This window comes from Notamacropus eugenii, chromosome 4 (assembly GCF_028372415.1).
Source record: "Notamacropus eugenii isolate mMacEug1 chromosome 4, mMacEug1.pri_v2, whole genome shotgun sequence".
In the NCBI taxonomy this organism is placed as follows: Eukaryota; Metazoa; Chordata; class Mammalia; order Diprotodontia; family Macropodidae; genus Notamacropus; species Notamacropus eugenii.
Genome location: NC_092875.1, coordinates 186009022 through 186032011, shown reverse-complemented (window position 1 = coordinate 186032011; position 22990 = coordinate 186009022). Strand labels below are relative to the sequence as shown.

The 22990-nt window shown below is 38.9% G+C and overlaps 2 long non-coding RNA genes across 2 annotated transcripts in view; both read left to right on the top strand.

Annotated features, from left to right (window-relative positions):
* LOC140500861 (uncharacterized) overlaps positions 1 to 14380 on the top strand; it is a 45985-nt gene extending 31605 nt beyond the window's left edge. Inside the window, exons 2-3 of the long non-coding RNA XR_011965916.1 lie at positions 4636 to 10747; positions 11449 to 14380. This is a non-coding gene — a long non-coding RNA (uncharacterized lncRNA). The remainder of the gene's footprint in view (positions 1 to 4635; positions 10748 to 11448) is intronic.
* A 6-nt stretch (positions 14381 to 14386) lies between these two features.
* The window catches only part of LOC140500862 (uncharacterized), a 17877-nt gene continuing 9273 nt past the window's right edge, over positions 14387 to 22990 (top strand). Inside the window, exons 1-2 of the long non-coding RNA XR_011965917.1 lie at positions 14387 to 18603; positions 22693 to 22990. The exon at positions 22693 to 22990 is cut by the window's right edge and continues 9273 nt beyond it. This is a non-coding gene — a long non-coding RNA (uncharacterized lncRNA). The remainder of the gene's footprint in view (positions 18604 to 22692) is intronic.

The window sequence follows — 22990 nt, the reverse complement described above, 5'->3', positions numbered from 1 at the left end:
GTAAGATTTGAACTCAGGGCTTCCAAACTTGAAGATCATTAGTTTATACTAGTGTCAAACATATGGACACATATAACACAGTGCAGCCCAAATCAGATTAAAATATAGTTCCTATTTGATTTTAATGAGTTGTTGTATAAACAAAAAAGGAATATATAAACATGCATTGTTTTCTTTTCCATTTGGCTAATTCTGCTTTTGAAAGCATTCTTCTCCTCACTGGCTTTTTGAACCTCTTTTGCCAATTGAGTTAGCCTATTTTTCAAGGTGTTATTTTCTTCAGCATTTTTTTGGGTCTCCTTTAGCAGGGTGTTTACTTGTTTTTCATGCTTTGCTTGCATGTCTCTCATTGCTCTTCCCAGTTTTTCCTCCACCTCTCTAACTTGATTTTCAAAATCCTTTTTGAGCTCTTCCACGGCCTGAGCCCATTGAGTGGGCTGGGATACAGAAGCCTTAACTTCTGTGTCTTTCCCTGATGGTAAGCATTGTTCTTCCTCATCAGAAAGGAAGGGAGGAAATACCTGTTCACCAAGAAAGTAACCTTCTATTTTTTTCCCCTTTTCTGGGCATTTTCCCAGCCAGTGACTTGACTTCTGAATATTCTCTTCACACCCACTTCACTTCCAGATCCACCCAGCCAGCACTTGGGGTCTGAGATTCAAATGCTGCTTCCCAGCCTCAGGGCTTTGGGTGGGGGCAGGGCTGCTAGTCAGTGTGAGATTAAGTTCAAGTGCTCAGATGGGAGCAGGGCTGCCTCATGGGCTCAGTTCCCTCAGGGGGTTTATGCATAGACCTTCAACAATGGATCCAATCTCCTGCCTGCTTGAGGATCCCTGGTCTGCTCCTGCCTCTGCTGCTGCCTCCCGATTGGCCTGAGTTATGGGGGCACCCCACTCCCCTCTCGACCCACCAAAGAGACCCTCTCACTGACCCTTGTCACCTGTGGGTGGAGGGACCCGCACGGCCAAGGCAGGGCTGGGCTCTGGGTCCGCAGTGCGAAGGACCTTTTGCTAGAGGTTTTCAGGGCTCTCTGGAACAGAAATCTCGTCTGCTCCGTTGTTTTGTGGCTTCTGCTGCTCCAGAATTTGTTGGGAGTTCTTTTTTACAGATATTTTATGGGCTGTGGGTTTGAAGTGGACATTATTTCCCCTCCCCCCCAGAGCCCCTGGGTTGAGAAATGTCTGTTGAGTTTCTAGGCAAGGTTGGGCCTAGTAGCCACTTACTGTTAGTGGCTACACTTTCTGTTGCACCCCTTAGCCTAGCAGCTGCCTGGGCCCCCCTCTCTGTTGTACCCCTTAGCCTAGCAGCTGCCTGGGCCCCCCTCTCTGTTGTACCCCTTTGCCTAGCAGCTGCCTGGGCCCCCCTCTCTGTTGTACCCCTTTGCCTAGCAGCTGCCTGGGCCCCCCTCTCTGTTGTACCCCTTTGCCTAGCAGCTGCCTGGGCCCCCCTCTCTGTTGTACCCCTTTGCCTAGCAGCTGCCTGGGCCCCCCTCTCTGTTGTACCCCTTTGCCTAGCAGCTGCCTGGGCCCCCCTCTCTGTTGTACCCCTTTGCCTAGCAGCTGCCTGGGCCCCCCTCTCTGTTGTACCCCTTTGCCTAGCAGCTGCCTGGGCCCCCCTCTCTGTTGTACCCCTTTGCCTAGCAGCTGCCTGGGCCCCCCTCTCTGTTGTACCCCTTTGCCTAGCAGCTGCCTGGGCCCCCCTCTCTGTTGTACCCCTTTGCCTAGCAGCTGCCTGGGCCCCCCTCTCTGTTGTACCCCTTTGCCTAGCAGCTGCCTGGGCCCCCCTCTCTGTTGTACCCCTTTGCCTAGCAGCTGCCTGCAGCTGCTAGGCAAAGGGGTACAACAGAAAGTGTAGACACTAACAGTAAGTGGCTACTAGGCCCAACCTTGCCTAAAAACTCAACAGACATTTCTCAACCCAGGGGCTCTGGGGGGGAGGGGAAATAATGTCCACTTCAGTACCAATGCACACATATTTTTTAAAAAGTATTCTTGTAAGGGTCTGAGACCCAAATTGCTACAAGAAACCCACATCTCCCATAGGATTCTCAAGTCTACACATTTCATAATCAATCAGGGGTCACACCTGACACTCCAGTCTTTCTGCTCCCTAGATGCTTTCCAGTAACCTCTCCACCCCAAAGAAGTATCTGCCATACATTAAGTGCTTAAGTAATTGTATTTATTTATTGACTAACTAACCTTTCATCTACCTACCTCTGACAAATAATTATTTGTCTAGATCAAAGGAATTTTTTCATTAAATCAAAGATTAGGCCTATGTAACTAATAAAACAAAACTACAATGCAATATGATGTTACATCAGTAAAAATTGGCACATATAAGTTATTCTTTTGGGACCTATCCTATTTCATCCATGTTACTCCATTTCCCTCCCTTGCTTTCTTTCCTACTACCCTTTCTAAAACCTGCCTGATCAATTTTGATTTTTTTTAAATGTACTTTTAATTTCCTATAATCCAGTCAAGATGTTTCCATAATTATTCATTTCTTGAATGTTGCTAAATTTCAAGTACAAAGTTAGTAGGCCAGAAATGATGGCAGGATAGAAACAAGAGTACAGCTCAGCTCTCCTCTGCAACTATTCCAAGAGAAACCTAGAAAGAGTGCCAGAGTGAGACATTCCAGAGAAATCCGTGGAGAAAACATAGTAACTCATTTTTTTTTTTCAACCAAAGTCTACATAGGAAGATAGAGGTTTAAGGACATGGGGGAAATGGGTCTAGCAAGGAAAGCACCTCCCAGAGTGTACTTGATAAGAAGTAGGTCATTGATCCACCAAGGAGAGTACTACTCAGGGAGCAGGAAAAGAACTCAATTAGCAGCCCTCTTGTCCTAGCTCCAGAGCCAGTATAGATTAAGAAGGACATAGAGATGGCATACCAGAGCAAGGAGTAGTCATGGGCCTGGGCCTATGCATTGGGCAAGGAGCCGAACCAGAAACTAGAGGCAAAGTCTCAGATTCACCAGTCTGAGGCATGCATCTGCATAATGAAGTCAGGGAGCTCAGACCAAGAGGGAACCTATAGTTCTGTCAATATGAACCTACAGAATCTTTCCATTGGCTGACAAGGTTTGGAGCCACTAGCAGTCTACTGAATCTCCAACCAGCAACAAGTCTATGACTGCGTTGTTCAGACCCAAATCCAGGTCAGGAACTTACAAAATTGAGTCCAAGAGGGTACTGATCACACTTAACCCTGGATCAGACCACTCTGGGCACACTAAACAAAAGTCCCCGGCCTGAGATATCCCTGAGATCCTTGAAGAACATAGCATTCAATACTCGGGAAAAACAGCGTAGGACCTGAAAGAAGACAAACCAGAACCAAATAAGGCTGAAGCTGTATAGAACCTGGCCTTGTACTAAAGTACCAATTTGAGGAATAAGGCTACAAGAATAAGTAAATGAAAAAAGACTAATAATAAATAGTTTTCATGGAAGTGACACCCAAGACAAAAACCCAGAAGAAAAAAGTGACTCCAGCATATCTATACGCAAAACTTCAAAGAAAAACATGACTTGGACAAAAAGTCAACTAGAATTCTGGGAGAAATGAAGCAAAAATTTTTAAGGTTAAATGTGATTTTATAAATGAAGTAAGACCATCAGAAGAATGGAAAAGAAAGGGTATGAAACTATCCTGGGACTTCACTGTGTCTGATTTCATTCAGAGGGTGAGTGCAAAGGATTGTTGTTATGTCACGCTCAGGGCACAGTTTGTTTGCTGTGCCTTAGCTGTAGAAAACAGGATGTCTCCTAATAGTAAATACAGGGGAGTAAAAAGAGAGAGGTGGTTGGCATGGGGATCCTGGCAGCACCTTTACAGAAACTGACCATGTATTAGGGTATACAAATTTCACAAACAAATGCAGAAAGGAACTAATAAACACATCTTTTTATTGATCACAATGCAATAAAGTTATATCTATCTGATAAAGGGTTCCAGAAGAAAGTACTAAAATTAAATGAAGACCAAATAACTTAATCCTAATGAACTGGTCAAAGAATAAATCGTAGAAACAGTAGGTGATTTCAGTATGACAACAATAAAGCAAAGCATCAAAATTTTGAAGATGCAGCAAAAACTGTCCTCAGGGTAAAACTCGTATCTCTAAAACACCTTCATCAACAAAACAGACAAAAAACAAATTGATGATTTGGACATGCAATTAAAAGAAATCACCTAGAAAGCCAACAGTTGGACACCTCTGAGCAAAGATATAGCTACATCTAACTGCAGACAGCATGTATTTTGAAGAGCCATGTATTCCATGAATAGCCTAAGGAATTATGCAAGTCTCCCTCCCCTTTTTATGAGGCATATTATTAATTACTGCACTTTGAGAGTCTATGACCCTTTAACAAAGCATTTACATGAAATACACACACACACACACACGCACACACACACACACACTGGAATCTCTTCGTAATCTTCCCTATGCCATTCTGCTTCTTGTAATATCCTTTCCCGTCTCTGACTCTCATTGCCCCTATGAAGCCCACTGTGAGTATTCCAGCCCACTCCTCAATCCTACCATAGCATTTATTATCTATCATATTCATTTGGCACTTAAGCATCCACTGTCTTCTCCTGTTAATTCTTTTAGCTGTAATACCCTTGAGATATCAAAGAATAAGAGGAAGGACTTCAGCACACAGGGGGTGAATCTTCTATAAAATTATCCAGGATGGGAAGATACGGATGGGCTATGATCTATAATCTACAATCTACAACTGGACTCTCTTGGCTCACTCCACTCTCTATGGAACAAACTGCCCCTCCCGGGATAAGCTCATCACTTCTAAACTCACCACCAAGCTGCTAACTCAAGTCCTAATTGCCACCACTTTCTTCAACTTCCTCTGTCTTCTAACTGGAGAACTGGAGGGTGGAGTACCAAGCTCCTCCCAATACCTTCCTTTATTGAGAGCAGAAACCAGACTCTCTCAGCTCACTCCACACTCCATCTGCTGCCCTACTTGGTTTCAACCCCATAGAATAAGATGCCCCCACACCAGGTACCCCATGGTGTCCCATTCTTCCCTATCCCCCTATTTTTCTTGTGTATTATCTCCCACCTTTAAATTGTAATCTCTTTGAGGGCTAGGATACTCTTTTATTAATTATATCCTTAGCACAGTGCCTAGCACATAGTAGGCACTTAATAAATGTTTATTGGGTTAGATTATAAAATAGAGGGGGCACCCATACTGATAAGATCTTGTATCCATCTAAATAAGTTGGTAAAGACAATCGCCTACTAATTGGTTTCCCTGCCTCTGGTCTTTCTGAACCCCAATTCATCCTCTGCACAGCTGCTAAAGTGATTTTCTTAAAACTCAGAGCTGATCATCTTGTTTAATAAACTCCAGTGACTCCTTCTTGCCTTCAGGACAAAACATAACCTCCTTTGTTTGGTTTTTAAAATCCTTTACAGTCTGGTCTGACTGGATCTTTCTTGGCTCATTACATTATTCCTCTTCTCATCCACTACCATCAAGTCAAACTGGCCTTCTCCAGAATTCCATCTTCTATCTCTATGAATGCATTTTTGCTTTGAATTCAAATTTATTTCATTTAATCAGGAAATATTACATTTTAAAAAATTATGTCATACTAATGTGGAAATATGTTTAATGTGATTGTACGTGGCATAGCCTGTATCAGATTATTTGCCATCTTGGGGGAGGGATGGAGAGGGAGAAAACAATTTAGAACTCAAAATCTTATAAAAGTGAATGTTGAAAACTATCTTTACATGTAATTGGAAAAAATAAAATATTATTAAGTGGAAAAAATAAATAAACTTTATTTCTCTTGAGGAAAAAATGCCATGCTTTTAATACCCCTCCAACTCTACCTCATAGAATTCTTCTCTTCTTTTAAAACATATCTCAAGCATTACCTTCTACATCTGCTAGTGTCCTCTCTTTCTAACTACCTATCAAACTGTATTTTAAAATTTTATTTCGTGTATACACACATACATATATACATGTATATACACATATGTATATATACATATGTGTGTATATGTATATGTGTAGGTGTACATATATTATATATTCGATGATAAGATATAAATTCCTTGAGATAAGGAACTGTTTATTTTTTGTATTTATATCTCCAGAACTTACCACAGAACCTGGCATATAGATAGTGCTTAATAAATGCTGATTGTTTGATTAAAAGGGTGTTGAGTAAGTTGATTCTCATCAGAGAAGCTGTTTCTCTCCACATTGTAGAACAGTAAGCTGACAAACCAGTTTGGTCTCTTGAAATTTCTTTCCCTATTCAAAAGACCACAGAGCTGTTCTGGGGTACCTCTGTTTCAGGATGTGAGAGTGGAGACCTGTTCACCTGCACAGTCTCCTTTCCCCAAGGAGCTGAAATGGCTGCCCTTGAGGCAGAGATACCTAGGTGTTGCATGTGCTTGTATTCAACCTGAGAGAAGAAATCCTCAAAGTGAGCTTCCCCAGTCTAAGTTACACCCAGGCACAAAGACAGCTCCCACAGAAGGACATGGCAGAAATAAGTCTGCACATGCTTACTCAGCCCAAGAGGGAAACATAAGTCTGGAGGCTTTTCTTGTGAGTGTCTCCAAGTTGGAGAGCTTGGGCACCACTCTAGAGGAAGAAGATTCCTTGAACAGTATGCTTCTTGGAGAAGGAAGCACATCACTAACATAGCTCCTATAGCTAAAAGGGCAGGGGGAGGTTTTGGGGAGCAGGAGATGGGAAGAAATCAGGCCCTTGCCACCCAGGTGTTACCAGGAGCATCTCAGACAGTTCAGATCTGATGGGAAAGGAATTGATCTATTGTTCAGCAGCCTCCAAAGTATGTTAACCTTTTGGTAGGAATCTAAGGCTCAGGGTGCTACTGTGAGCCTTGTAGGACTGCGGGGCAGGGGGCCAGAGCGTAATTCAAAGGGTACCCTAATAGCAACCCAAATTTCAATTCCTTTTGGGAAAAGTTGACATACGTGCCTATAAACACATATGCATATTATGTATGTGTAGTATGTGATTGGGCAGCAAGGTAGCACAGTGGATAGAATGTTGGACTGAGAGTGAGGAAGACTCATTTTCCTGAGTTCAAATCTGGCCTCAAGATACTTACTAGTTGTGTGACCCTGGGTAAGTCACTTAACCCTGTTTGCCTCAGTTTCCTTAGCTGCAAAATGAGCTGGAGAAGGAAATGTTGAACTACTCCAGTACTGTTGCCAAGAAAAACCCAAATGGGATAACAGACTCAAAAGGACTGAACAGACTGAAAAAGGACTGAACATCCAGCTATATAATTGATTTATACAGAGAAGCATCATTTTGTGGGCTTCTATGAGTTCTTGGCAAATTCTCTACTTTCCTTGAGCTGAAATAAAAGCTGTCCAATCCTGTTCCACTTAAGGAAGAACACAGTTGAGACTGGTTTTTGTATACATATTCTCATTCTCCCTCCTGTGTGAGCAAGTGATAAAGATATCTTGATTAAGACATGTAAAATCTAGAATGCTAAATGGATTCTTTGATACTACTCATATGCAATGCTTCCTTAAATGCCCATATGGGAGCTGTGACCTTACTACCTGCACTTGAGGAAACTTGAACATGAACCAAACATAAACTATTTAGTGATTTTTCTGAAGTAAGCACAGTGAAGACAATGAACCAAAAAGAAAAAATGACCATCTTCTTCAGTCCCAGTGACTGACTCTAGTTCATCTGAGTACTGTCATAGGGGGCCCTGTTGTTCAGTCATTCAGTCATGTCTGACTCTTCATAATCCCACAGACCATAACAAGCTAGGCTTTTCTGTGTTCCACTATCTCCCAAAGTCTGTCTAAGCTCATGTTCATTGCATCCATAATACAATCTATCCATCTCATCTTCCGCCCATGGGATTTCCTTGGCAAAGAAAATGGAGTGGTTTGCCATTTCCTTCTCCATTGTATCACCTTTTGTCAGACCTCTCCATTATGTCCTGTCTGTTTGGGGTAACCCTGCATAGCATAACTCATAGCTTCATTGAGATATGCAAGCCCCTTCCCCATGACAAGGCAGTGATACAAGAGAGAAAAAGGTCCCTGTTACAATTAGTTATTTTTTCATGTGTATCATCATGTCTTATTTCCCTACTTAAATTGCCAGGTCCTAGAAAGCAGAGCTTATTAAGCACCAAATATTTTATTATTATTCTTTATAAATGAGGAGGTAACATGGGGTAGTACCAAAATACTACCATGCTAATGTGGAAATATGTTTAATATGATTGTACATGTATAGCCTGTATCAGATTGCTTGCCATCTTGGGGAGGAAGAAAGAAAAAAATTTGAAACTCAAAATCTCATAAAAGTAAATGCTGAAAACTATCTTCACATGTAATTGGAAAAAATAAAATGCTAATAAGTGGAAAAAATAAACTTTATTTCTCTTGAGGAAAAAAATAATGCTATGCCTTGAGTGCCCCCCAATTCTGCCTCATAGAATTCCTTTAAAACATATCTTAATCATCACCTTCTACATGAAGCATTGGGGATAAAGTCTTGAAACAATGAAGTCAAGAGACCAAGATTCAAATCCTAGATCCAACATTGGCTTAACAAAGTCATCATAGACAAATCATTTCACTTCTCAGTTTCATCACCTGTAGAATATGGACAAATGATTTATGGAACCTACCCTTCAAGGTTGCTGTGAAGAAAGTACTTTGTAATATTTAACAAAAAGTAATATAGTTAACCACCATTAACTCCTTTATTACCTCTCTTTTGGATTATCACCATAGCCTCCTACTCAGTCTTGTTGACTCCAGCCTTTTCAATCAATGTTATTCCTAAAGCACACATCTGACTGTAGCATTATCCTGTTCAAGAAGCTTTGGGGGTTCCCTGTTGCCTTGAGTATGAAATTGAAACACTGGTGTTTGACACTTAAGATCCTTTACAATCTGGCTCCAACTTGTCTTTCCAATTTGATTTCTCTTTGCTATTCCTCACTCACCCTCCGTGACAGCTAAAGTAGCCCATTTGCTGTTTCTTGAACACAGCAGTTATATTCTATAGTGAGTCATTTGTCAGTCATGTCCAACTCTTCATGACCCCCATTTGGGGTTCTCTTGGCAAAGATACTGATATGCTTTGCCATTTCCTTCTCTAGCTCATTTTCCAGATGAGGAAACTAAGGCAAACAAGGTGAAGTGACTTGCCCAGGGTCACACAGCTAGTAAGAGTCTGAGGCCAGATTTGAACTCAGGAAGATGAGTCTTCCTGACTCCTAGACCCAGCAATCTATCCACTGTGCCACCTAGCCGCCCAGATTATAAAAAGCTTAAATGTGATCCTGGAGGAAAAAGGGAGCCACTGGATGTCAAAGAGAAGGAAGGTGACATGCTATACTTTCAATAAATCACCTTAGCAACTTAGTGAAGGATGGTTTGGATTGAGAAGAGACTGGAGTCAGGCAAACCAGTTAGAAGGCTATAGAAATAGTCCAGGCATAAATTAGGGCTGTGGCTTCATGATCCAAGAGAAGGGGATGGATATAAGAGATGCTGTGAAGATAGAAATGACAAACTTGGTTGACAAACTGGATACATGGGATGAGCAGGAGGGAAAAGTCAAGGATGACCCCAAGATTGCACAGAATGGTGGTCCCCTCAGTAGTGGGAAAGTTCACAAGAGGGGAGAATTTGGGGGAAGAGATTAGTTCTGTTTTGGAATTGTTGAATTTAAGATGGCTACAGGACACTGAATTTGACAAGTCCAAGAGACAGTTGGAGATAAAAGATAGATGATAGTAAGAGTCCTCTGAACTAAACACTAAGCAAGACAGAGCAGGGCCAGGGCTATACTGATCTTAGCCAAAAGATCAAGTAGCCCAGGAGAGAGACCAGAACTGGATATATGGATAAGATGGCTTATAAGGTACCTTCTGGTTCTAAATCTACAAGAAGAAATATGACACAGGGAAAGTCTACTTTCAAATCTTGCCCCAGACACCAATTAGCTATTGGTTAAGGATCTAGGTGGCTCGATGGATACAGTGGTTGGTCTGCAGTCAGGAGGACCTCAGTTCAGATCCTGCCTTAAACATTTAAGTCTATTACTGTTTTTGCCTTAGTTTCCTCAACTTTAAAATGGGGATAATAATAGCACCTACCTCATAGGGTCATTGCAAAAATCAGAAGAAATAATATCTGTAAAGCTTTTTGCCTGACACATAGTAGGCACCATACAAAGGTCTATTCCTTTCCCTATGTAATCTTGGACAAGTTACTTAACCTTCTGATGTCCCATCTATAAAGTAAGGAGGTTGAATTCAGCAGCCTCTGAGGTCCCTTCCAGCTCTTAACTCACAGTCTTATGATTTGATTTCTACACTTTTAGACAAGTTGCCCCTTGAATGTCTACCCTCTTCTTCCAACGGTCACCTCCTACAAGAGTCTTTTTCTAACTCACCCAGGTATTAGTGCTACCTCCCTAGAAATTATATTTATTATGTATTTACTGTTTATGTCCACCCCACCCTCTCATTTCCCCTCTTACCCACCTCCCGGTTAGTAGTATGTAAGCACCTTGAAACCAAGAATGATTTTCATTTTTGTCTTTGCCCAGTGTTTAACATAGAGTGGTGTTTAATAAAAGCTTGTTGACTTACATTTAATTGGAAGAACAGCATTCAAGTCCTGCTTTGGACACATATAAGCTCTATGACTATGGGTAAGTTATTCATCCTCTAAATGCCCCCAGGAAATTCTTGAAGATCCTAAATTTCATGTATGTGGTTTCTGGGAATTTCTATACCACAAATTCTCCATATCAGTACAATTACAGGTCAGAGAAATAGACAAATGTGAATTGCCATTATCCGCAAGACTACCAAACATAAGACTTTGAACATAGTAGGTGTTCAATTTATGTTTGCTGGGTGATTGTTAGACCTTCCAGATCATTCTCTCACGCTGGTGATGTGGATTAATGGTCTTAGGTTCAATTTGGAAAATGGACGGTAATGTTGTAATGCTCTGGGCTTCCAGCTGGCACTTGAAATGATAGTTTGTGCACAAAGTACTCACCACATAATGCGTTTAGGCATCCAGCAAAACCATTCCCATTATGTACAATGAAATGGCAATATCGGTGCTCTGTTTAATCCCAGTTTTATTTCTAAATGACTCTGAAAGCCCCGGTGCTGCCTGGTTACGTGCACTCAAGAGGGTCACTTAGAGCTCAGAGCTGTGTAGAGAAGAATCGAGGGCAGAGAACCAGAAACAAATATTTCTTCCATTAAGGCCCTCAGAGAGAAAGAGAAAAAAAAATTGGATAGGATGGTTGTCCCTTTAAAAAAAAAAACTACCGGGAGATTAATATAAAGGATGAAAGGCTTATGAAGCAAGGAAAATTGTGTTTACTCCCTACAGATTGCATTTGATGATCATTACCTCCCTTCCTTTTTCTACAAGCTGGCCAGATGATAAGAGAAACTCTCTCCTTGTGGATGGTAAGGCTCAGCTTTAAGGAAATATACCAAGGGAAGAGGATGAAGGAGATTTCCTGTGTACTGCTTCTCCCAGAGAGGCTGCTGGTTGCTGATCATTCAGGGGACATGGGTGAGCCACACTCTGAGAGGATAAAAAATAACTGTCCATTCCTGAGGTCAAGCATTTGTTGGAACTAGTTTTTCCTAGAAGGAAAGGATGCCATACTGAGAATCAGTAGGAGAACCAGTAAACCAGAGTTTTGTCCCTAAACCAACTGTGTGGTCTTGAGCAAGTTAGTTACATGGTCTTAATTCAATTTGGAAAATGGATGGTGATGTTCATGTTCTGGGTTCCAGGTGGCACTTGAATTGATACCTTGTGCACAAAACAACTTCTCAGTAACTCCCCTGGGACTCAGTTTTCTTACCTGTAAAATTAAAGGATTGGGTTAGAGTAGGGGTTATTAATTTCTTATGTGATCCATTTTACTGTCTGGTGAAGCCTATAGACTCCTCAGAACAATGTTTTTGAATGCATGATTCATAGGATTACAAAATACATAAGATTACAAAAGCAAATCAATTATATTTGTAATATAAAAGAGCTTGTTTTATATTGAAATACAGTTGTCAGCTTTTTTTTAATTCATAGACTCTTGAGGTAAAAAACCCTGGATTATAGAATCTCTAAAGTCCCTTTAAGTTCTATAGTCTATGTTCTAAGTAAGTTTCCTTCTAGCATTTATAGTCTATGTTCTAAAGTTCACTCTATCTCTGATATTTTATGCAACAAGAGGACTCAAAGAATACAGTGCCAGTCCTGGAGTTAGGAAGACTCATCTTCCTGAGTTCAAATCTGGCCTCAGACATTACCTGTATAACTCTGGGTAAGTTACTTAACCCTGTTTGCCCCAGTTTGCTCATCTATAAAATGAACTGGAGAAGGAAATGGCAAACCACTCCATTGTCTTTGCCAAGAAAACCTCAAAGAGGTCACAAAGAGTTGGACATGACTGAAAAAACTGACCAACAAAGAACAATGAAAGGTCTCTTCCAGCTCTTATCATCCATGTTCTAAGGTCACGTCCAGCCACTAGTGAGCTGGCAAATATTTAGCAACTGGCCCTTCAAAAAAAGAAAAAAAAAAGACAATACACTTTATTTAATCTGCATTATAAATATTTTCTCCTCCACTTTTTTTTTAAGCCTACACAATTAACAAAAGAATAAATCAAGCCTGGGTTTGTAGAGTTTGCTGATTTCTGAGGTGTAAATGCTCACGCTGAAAATTTGTCAGTTTGAATCCAGTTTGAGCTGACTCCAGCATAGCCCTGCCTCCAGCCTTTCACTCCATATTCAAAGGCACCTTTTAGCTTTGACAATCTATGTTCTGGGATCCCTTCTAACTTTGACATTCCATGTTCTAAGGCCCCATTGAGCTCTGAAATTCTGCGTTCTAAGGTCTCTTTCAATTTTGACAGTCGATGTTCTGAAGTTCTTTCCAGATCTTACATTCTATCATCTAAGGTTCCTTGAAACTCTGCCTTTTTTTTCTCTTTAAAACATTAGTCTTTTATAGTTGGAACTTTACAAACACCCCTCCCCCCAAAAAAGCAACCTATTTACACAGTAGAATGCAAAAAAAGTTATATACAAACCTGTGAATCTCTATTTCATAAACTTTGCAGTTTTTTATTTTATTTTTAATTCATGGAATAAAATAAGCATTTCCATAACACAGTACAATAAAAAAGATGATTGCACATGAAACTGCACATCTACTACACACAACTTGCAATTCCGTTCAAATATGCAACAAAATTATCATGTAAATTTCTTTTTTTATACCCCCTCCCTGCCCCTAGATATGGCTATCATTAGACACAAATAGATATGTATATAAATACGCATATACACATGCACAGAGAGAGAGACAAATAGAGACAGAGAGATGTAAAATTATTCTGTACATTCTTCTGTTTATCAGTTCTTTCTCTGGAGGCAGATGGCATCTTTCTTCATATGTCCTTTATAGGTCATTTGGGTATTTATAATAGTCAAAATAACTTAATCTCTCAAAGTCATTCTTAAAACTATATTGCTATTACTGTATACAATGGTCTCCAGGTTCTGATGATTTCACTACATTATTTTGGGCAAGTCCTCCCATGTTTTTTCTAAGATCATTGAACTTATCATTTCTTATAGCACAGTAGTATCCCATCACAAACATATGCAACTTATGGAGCCAGTCCCCAATTGTTGGGCATCCCTGCAATTTCCAGTTCTTTGCCACCACAAAGAGAGCTGCTTTAAACATTTTAGAACGTATAAGTTCTTTGTCTCTAATTATCTTCAGAAATAAACCAAGTGGTGGAGTTGTTGGATCAAAGAGTACAGGTAATTTAATATCTCTTTAGGCATAATTCTAGATTGCTCTCCAAAATGGTTGGATCAATTCACAATTCCACTAACAATGAATTAGTGTCGCAATTTTTTCACATCCCCTCCAACATTTGTCACTTTCCACTTCTATCATTTTGACCAATTTGGTAGGTATAAAATGATATCTCAAGTTTGCTTTAATTTGCATTTCTCTAATCAATAATTATTTAGGGCATTTTTTCATATGTTTTCATATAATGTTTTGATTTCTTCACTGGAAAATTGCCTGTTCATATCCTTTGATCATTTATCAATTGGAGAATGGTTCATATTCTTATAGATTTGACAGATTTCTTTAATATATTTAAAATATTAGACCCTTATCTGATAAACCATCTATAGAAATTTTTTTCCAAATTTTCTTCTTTCCTTCTCATCTTGGCTATATTTGTTTTAGTTGTACAAAAGCTTTTTAATGTAATGTAATCAAAATCATTCACTTTATACCTAACTTTATTCTCAATATCTTGTTTATTCATAAATTGTTCACCTATCCATAAATTTGATAAGTAATAAGTTTCATGTTCTTCTAATTTTCTTGTAAAATCTCACTTTATATCTAGGTCATCTAACCGTTTTGACCTCATCTTGGCAAATGGTGTAAGATATTGCTCTATGCCCAGTTTCTGTCATACTGCTTTCTAGTTTTTCCAACAATTCTTACCAAATATGAATTCTTATCCAAAAGTCTTAAGTCTTTACACTTATCAAATACAATATTATTAGGTTTATTTGCTACTGTAAATGTTAACCTACTCTATTCCATTGATCTACCTTTCTGTTTCTTAGCCAGGACCAAATAGTTTTGATAATTACTGCCTTGTAATTCAGTTTAAGATCTGGTACTGGTAAATATTTCTCCTTCCTTTACACTTTTTTCATTATTTTTTTTATATTCTTGACTTTTTATTTTTCCAAATGAGTTTTATTTTTTCTAATTCACATTCAAAGTCATAATTACTATTTGTGAATTTCCCTCCATCTAATTTTTACTCACTCTTTTCCTTCTCAGCCTCTCTTTTCACCCTATCCCTATTACCTTATCTTCTCCTTGCATTTAAAAAAACACTATATATAAATTCTACAAGTTACTTTTGAAAATAATCTGTTAAGCTTTCTTCCAAACATTAAAAAATATTTTAATGGTCCTGTTTTTTTTTTTTTGGTTAAAACTCTTACTTACCCTCTCTGTTTTCCTCAAAACCACCTCCCATTTAAAAGCCAAGAGTGGGGAAAGAAAAAATTTGTAACAAATAAACATAGTCAAGCCAAATTAATCCACATAATCCACTTAGGTCCTCCAGAGACATTGCTGGTCTTTCTTAATTCTTTCAAAGCTGTTTTTCTTTACAATAATATTGTCCTCATATGGACTATTCTTCTGGACATGCACACTTCACTCTGCCTCAGTTCATACTGCCCAGAATTCTGTGAAATCATCTCTTTCATCATTTCTTAAAAATGATACTATTCTGTTGTATTCACATACCACAATTCATTCAACCATTCCCCAATTATTTAGGCAGAGTCCTAAGATATCCCTTTAGATTCCAGTTTTTGCTTTTTTTTCTTTCCCCCTTTTAATTCCCACTTCAGGATGAGGAAGCATCTTTTACCTGATGCCACCCTTTCCCTGTTGAGCCCGCCTTTCCTAACCCTGCTTATTTCATTTTTGAGTTTGATATATTTCTACACATACTGCTTTATGTGTGTGTGCAAACCTCCTTTGATTCAGATTAGAGGGAGGTTCACCTGACTGCTGTTCCACCTACCCTTTCCTCCGTATTCATATACTCTTCTTCTCATATACCCCAATTATGAAAAATACCAAGCTCCACTTCCTCCTCCTTCCTCATTTCTACACTAGTATATCCCTCCTTTTATCTTCCTTTCTATTTCTCCTATTAAAACTTTGACAGCAAAATCAATCCACATACTACATGCTCCCACCTCCAGTTCTCTCTTTTCCTTATTTAACTCCTTCAAAACCCACTGAAGACATTAAAGTTCTAGTGGGACATTTGTTTCTTCTTCCTCTATTAGAATGTTAGCACTATATATCATCATATAGCCCCTTCCAATTTGCCCTCTCTTTCTAGGTACCTCTTGTGTGATCCAGACTTTGGTTCCTTGGTTTTTGAACTCCTTTCTACATAGTTGAAGTATTTTTTCTTTGATATAGGATCTCTGGATTTTGGCTATGACATTCCTAGAACTTTTCTTTTGAATGATTCTTTAAGCGGTACTACTTTGCCCTCTGATTCTAATAGAACTAAGCAGTTTTGATTTACAAATCCTTGAAATATAGTGTACAGACTGTTTTTTAAATCAGGGATTTAGAGAGTCCAGTGATTCCTGAATTATCTGTTTTCCAGATCAGTTGTGTTTATATCAGACATCTTGTATCTTATTCTTTTTTTAATCTTTATATTATTCTAAGATTTCTTGACACTTCATGGATTCACTGATTTGTTTGATCCACTCTAGCTTTTAGAGAGTCCATTATTTAACTAAAGTTTGCTACTCTCTCTTCTAAGCTACTTGAGCTACAAAGCTACACTTTCCAATTCTTTCCTCCAGAGATTTTACTATCTTTGGGTCTATTCTTTATTTTTGATCTCTTGGTCCATTTCTTCTAAGTATTCATGAGTCCTTGTGGAAGATCCATTTTTTCCTTTGAATCTATGCTTGAAGTTCTTATAGAGTATATTTCGCCTTCTGGGCTAGATTTTAGGGTGTCTCTAGATCTACAATTTTTTTAAAAAAAAATATACTGATTAGTTTTTTCTTTCATTTGTCTCTCCAGCTTTAGTTCCTAAATTGGGGTTTTATGCCAAAGCCAGGTTCCTCCTTCTGATATGCTTTTGGGTAAGGTGATAGACCTTGCTTGGTCTCTCCCCTGGGTCAGCTGGGTTCCTGCACTAACCTCTACCTCCTGAGGTTAAGCTTCCCTGAATCTTTGATGCTCATATTGTTGGATTTCTCTATGGTATCTCAGAATAGGGTGCTAGGAATTTTTTAGCCCCTGGCTATCTGGGACATCTTAATAGGAACACTGACATGTCACACTGGTACCTACCACTTTCAGTGGTTTCCAAGGTCCATTGCATAAGTTTCTAACCAACCTGGGACTTTCTGACCACCCTTGAGTTTCCTTAAACTCTTCATTTGTGCTACTTCTTGACACTAAACATTGCAGGCTATACATGTCTGCCCTGTCTCTGGGTACTTCTATAAAATGCCAATTTATTTGCCTGTGCTAGAATTGGTTTTGCTAGCAACCTCCTTTCTTGGGCTTCTGGCTGACTATTTTTATGTAGTTCTGGGATGGAAAAAAGCCACAATAATTTCTCATTGTATCTCTTGATCATTATTCAGTCTGGTATGAATTTCAGGTTTTTGCTAGAGTACCAACATATGAAATTAAGCCATAAAATTAAAAGACACTTGCTCCTTAGAAGGAAACCTATGGCACATCTAAACAGTATACTAAAAAAAGCAGAGACATCACCTTGCCCACAAAGACCTCTATAGACACTTAGGACTTTCCTTTGAATCGACACTTTCAAATTGTAGTGCTAGAGAAGACTTTTGAAAGCCCCTTCAACAGCAAGGAGATCAAATTAGTCAATACTTAAAGAAATTAATTCAGGCTATTCACTGGAAGGCCAGATACTGAAGATGAAGCTTAAATACTTTGACCACAGAAGGAGAAGACAGGACACTTAGGAAAATGCCCTGATGTTGGGAAGGAGTGAAGGTAAAAGAAAAAGGGTCTGACAGAGGATAAAATGGATAGATAATGTTATGGAAGCAATGAACATGAAGTTGGGCAGACTTCAAGAGATAGGGCCTGGCATGCTATGGTCCATGGGATCATGAAGAGTCAGACATGACTGAGTGACAAACATAAATATGGGAGTCTGACAGTCTGCTTCCATCCAGGTAGCCCTCTTAACCAGAAATCCCAGTTCTGATATTCCATGTTTTAATGTACCTTTCAGCTTTGGTGGTCTATACTCTAAGGCAGAAGTGTCAAGCATGTGGGTGGTTCTCATTATGTCATGCCCAGATTAAAATGTAATGAAATTAAATTTTGTATAATACATATAGCATATAATATAATATAAATGTTATATAAATAAATAGCATAATATATAATATAAATAAATGATAAATTAAATAACAAAATAAAATAAATAACAAAATACACTAGAACAGAAATAATGTTAATAAGTGACTTTCTGAGTGAACATGCAGCCTTCGGGGACCCTTATTACAGTTTAATGATTTTCTATTTGAGTTTGATACCCTTGTTCTAAGGTACCCGTCAGCTTTGACTATCTGTGTCCTCAGATATCTTTCATCTTTGATAATCTGTTGTTGTTTATCCTTTGTTCTTGAAGAGGACCATGACATCAGGGAGGTGATGCCATGATATGCAAGTGAATTGGATTTAAGTGAGGGAAGGCTATGCAAAGTCACCAGCCTCACTTTTTCTTCCAGAGACATCTGGGACAAGTGGCCAAATATAGATCAAGATGACTGGAGATGGCCCTGGATGCAATGGGAGACCTTGGTCTTTTTAAGCTAAGGTCTTTAACAGGTCTCAGTTTGACTGAGGCAATCCCCATTCCATGATTAAGGATAGGTAAGAAATGATAATCTATGTTCTTAGGTAGCTTCTGGCTCTATCTTTCTCTAGTTCTATAAAAGAGCAGAATAGCACCTTTAAGAGCCTCTAAAAAGTACTACAGCTCATCAAATTAATTGAGAAATGGTGCCAGGCCCATCTCTCTGAGAGTAGTGGCTGAGGCTTTTCCAATTAGCCACTTACATAAACCATGTGGAGATTAGGCTATAAAGTAAGGAGTGAATTACTCTGGGCTAAATAGCCCCAAATCTGACCAGAGGGGAAACAAAGGCTCTGGCTGAAATATGGTTAGAAAATTCTCTTGCTGATAGGATCACAATTTCCCTTTGCTCCCCATTCATATTTCTACAAAAAGTGAGTTTCTATGCTGGCTATCTAGGTGCTGGACATAGTGTCTCATCTTATGAGCTGATCCAGGTTGGGTCCTAATTCTTTTTGGATTAAGACAAGCTCTGACTTATAGTTCAGGAATTAAAGAAATTAGCAGAAACATAATGATATTCAGAAATCAGAAGGCACGTTTTATATCTGAAGTTTTATTTATTCTGCAAATATTTGTTACTTAAGGGAGAAGTAAAAATAAATAAGCCCCAAACTAGGTTAATTCAGAGACTCCTCCCAGAGATCTATGATCTTAGGATCCATGAAAATGAGAGTGCAAAGAGAGATGAATTATAATGATCCTTAAGGTAAAGGACTGAGGATAAGCTAAAGGTGCTTCAGTTTTCTTTCAGATCAAGGATTTGAGGAGCAAAAAAAAAGAGAAAGAAGAATGACTAAAGGCAGAAAATATTTTTTAAAAATTGGAGACCCAAGCAAATTTTGAATAGGACTCTCGAAAGCTTAGGAATCACAAAATAATAAAGGGGGAAAGATGGCCCGGCCAAAGGAGAATCAAGTGTCTTTTCTATGTTTGAAGTACCTGGATAAATAAAATATTTGTTAAGCATTTACTATGTGCCAGGCACTGTGCAAAGTGTTGGAAATACAAATGTAAGCAAAAAAAAAAAACAAAAAAAAAAACCAGTTCCTGTCCCCAAAGAGCTTACATTCTAACAGAAACCAATACTAGAACCATAAAATAAAAATAGCAGAGGTCATTCAGTCCAACCTCCTCATTTCACAGATGAGAACGTTATTGGGTCTATCCAAAATGGAATGGACTGCCTTGAGAGGTGATTGGTTTTCCTACTCCTAGGTATTTGAGTAGACCCTGAAGGACCACTTGCTGGCATGTTATGGTGGGGATTCTTTTCATTTAAAGGTTGGACTAGGTTAAATGCTCCAGTTCTGTGATTCTGTAATCTGACCCTGAAACCTGAAAGCAGGTCTCTTGACACCTTCTCCACTCTACCAATATTCTTCCCTCTAAGAAAAAGTGTTCATTGTTGTGTGGAGACCTACTGACAAGTCCCAAATGGGAGGAATGCACCCTGCTTACAGCCCAGACCAGTGGGCTACCTGATGGTAACAGTCTTATGCTGCCATCAGCGAGGGGCAAATTTGACCCCCAGGATTTATGTGAGAAGGCTGGTTTAAGCTGCCCAGGCTCTCCTAGTCAATAGTTTGCTTTCCTGAGCACAGGGAGGTGAGATCGCAGTCCCTGCAGGGGTACCACACAAACTTGGGGTAAAGGCTTCTTTTTAACTAGTCTTTCACAGCTTGTCATTTCCTAAATTATTATTCCTTCCCAAAAACATAGAGCAAAGGGACATAAATAGGCAAATCTTTTTTTTAAAAAAAGCTTTATTTATGTATTTGTAATTTGGTTGATTATATTTGAGTTCCCAGCTCTTGGCACAGTGCCTAGCAAATAATGTGTTTAATAAGTTGAACTATCTATCTGTAAACATTTCCAGATTAACATCATTCCCTGAAAGCTCTCTTGTAAGACAATAAAACAAGAAAACTGAAAATTTAATGACCTAATCTGAAAGTGCAGGCAACATTTAAAATCTGTAGTACCATCCCCCCAACCTATCTTTGAAAGAAAGGGGTTTTTTTTCTAAATAATAGAAATCTATTTTCTGTCCTGCCACTTTTTTGGGGGAGAGGGGAAATAAAAGAAGGAAAATTTCTCATAACAAATATGTATAGTCAAGCAAAATAAATTCCTGCATAATATACAAAAACATATATTCTGCACCCTAGACTCATTGCAGCAATGAATATCATCTGGTGATGGCTAATGTGTTTCCTCATCAGTCCTCTGGAATCATTGATGATCAATGTATTTAATATTGTTCTAATAGCTTTAAAAGTTGTTTGTCTTTAGATTGTTGTTATTGTATAAGCTATTCTCCTGATTCTACTCATTTCATTCTTCATCAGTTTGTAAAACTCTTCAAAATTGTCTATTTTTATAATAGTCATATTATTTGTTGATCTTCCGGCCCTGCTTTCTTCACTCTGCATCAGTTCGTATAAGTCTTGATACGCCTTTTTGAAATCGTCTATTTCCTCATTTGTTTCCTCCAACCCATTCATATAACACAACTTTTTTTTCTATTTTTTAAATGTTTTGTTTGTTTTTATTTTTATTTTCAGTCCCAAATTCTTTCCCTTTCTCCAGCCCCTCCTTGATGTATCTACAAGGCAAGAAATACAATACCCATTATACATATAAAGTCAGGCAAAACAAATTTCCACATCAGCCATGTTGCAAAAAAGGGGGAGGAGAAAAATAAAGAATGTGGAAAAAAATATGCTTTAATCTGTGTTCAGAGTTCATCAGTTCTGTCTCTCTGGGAGTGGATATTATTTCTTATCAGTCTCTGGGAATTGTTTAGAGTAGCTAAATCTTTCACCCACTAGCCTTTGTGATTGTCACAATATTGTTGTTACTGTGTACAACGTTCTCCTGATTTTGCTCACTTCCCTATCTGTCCAAATAAATCTTCCCAGGTTTTTCTGAAACCATCCCCTTCATCTGTTTGTTTTTTACAGAATGATAGTATTCCATCACAACCATGTACCACAACTTGTTCATACATTGCTCAGTGAATGGTCATCCCCTTGGTTTCCAATTCTTTGCCATCACAAAAAAAAGCTGCTATAAGTATTTTTGTACATATGGGTCCTTTTCATTTTTCTTTGATCTTGTCAGGATACAGAGCTAGTTGTGGTCATATATCACAACATATTCAGCCTCTCCTCCAATGATGGGCATTGCTATCCCAAAAAAAGAGCTGCTTATAAATGTTTTTGATCCTCTTGGTTTATGGACCTTTAATTAACTGTCACAGGTTCTGGTTACACAATTCCTGGGCAGATCCTTTGTCCAATAGTAGTTTCTGTTGAACTGGAAAACACTGGGTTTTGCTTTGTTTTGTTAGTGATTTTTTTTTTCTAATTCTGTTTTGTTTTGCTAAACAATGAAACTGAAAGTCCAAAGAGCTCATTCCAGTACAGGGACTGTGAGCACCAGCCAAGGTCCTGCTGCCAAATTTGCTAAAGTGCCACTTCTTAAAATCACTAAAGCCTCTCTGTCTCAGTTTCCAAATGGTAAAATGGAGATAGTGGTCATTTGTTTCACATAAGTTCTACAGAAGAACAATGATCATGAAAGCACCTCAGATTTGCAATTTTTAATGTTTATTTTGTGTTCTGACATGGGTGCTCCTGCTCTGGCTCCCTGGTTGGCTCCCAATGCCTAACTCTTGCCTTTCACTGCCTGGTACAGCAGGGACTGCATTAAAACAAAAAAAGATCACCACCTTATTATTAAGCTTTCTCTTTAATATAATCGGAAGAATTAAAAGAGCATTGAAAAAGAGAGTGTTTGGGTGGGAAGGTAGGCAGCTGTTTAAGCATTTCATGTCAAATTTAGGGATGACAGATATCTCTCCTATTAACAAAAGAGATACTGCATATGAAAGAGCTTTCTACAAGCCATGAAGCATTATAAATATGTAATTGATTGGTAGCTATATACACCCATGTCATCTGTTTCCAAAGCTAATGTAGGGGTCCACATCAATGCTGAGTAAAAGCATTTGTCACAATGAGAAATGATCCTGAAGGGACAATCTGATGGTCCACAGACAGAAACCAGCAATCCAAACAGTTTTTTTTTTTTCCTATAAGATTGTTGTCAATAGATCTCCTCCTCTTGAGGCATCTTGCTGCTGGAAAAACCTGCTTTGCTCAAGCAATTAAAAGGGAAACGAGCACCTCTTAAAAGGTCTGCTTATTAAGAACAGCTTAGCAACATCAACCCACTTCAGCGGCATCCCTAGGTAAGCAACAGGTGAGTCAACTGGCCAGGCCAAAGCTTTTAATAAGTACTAGACAAGGCTGTTGAGGCTGAGATCACAGTGATTCAAGAAACACTTACAGGCCATTTGGGGAAAAGCAATAAGACATGGGAACATGGATCAGCTAA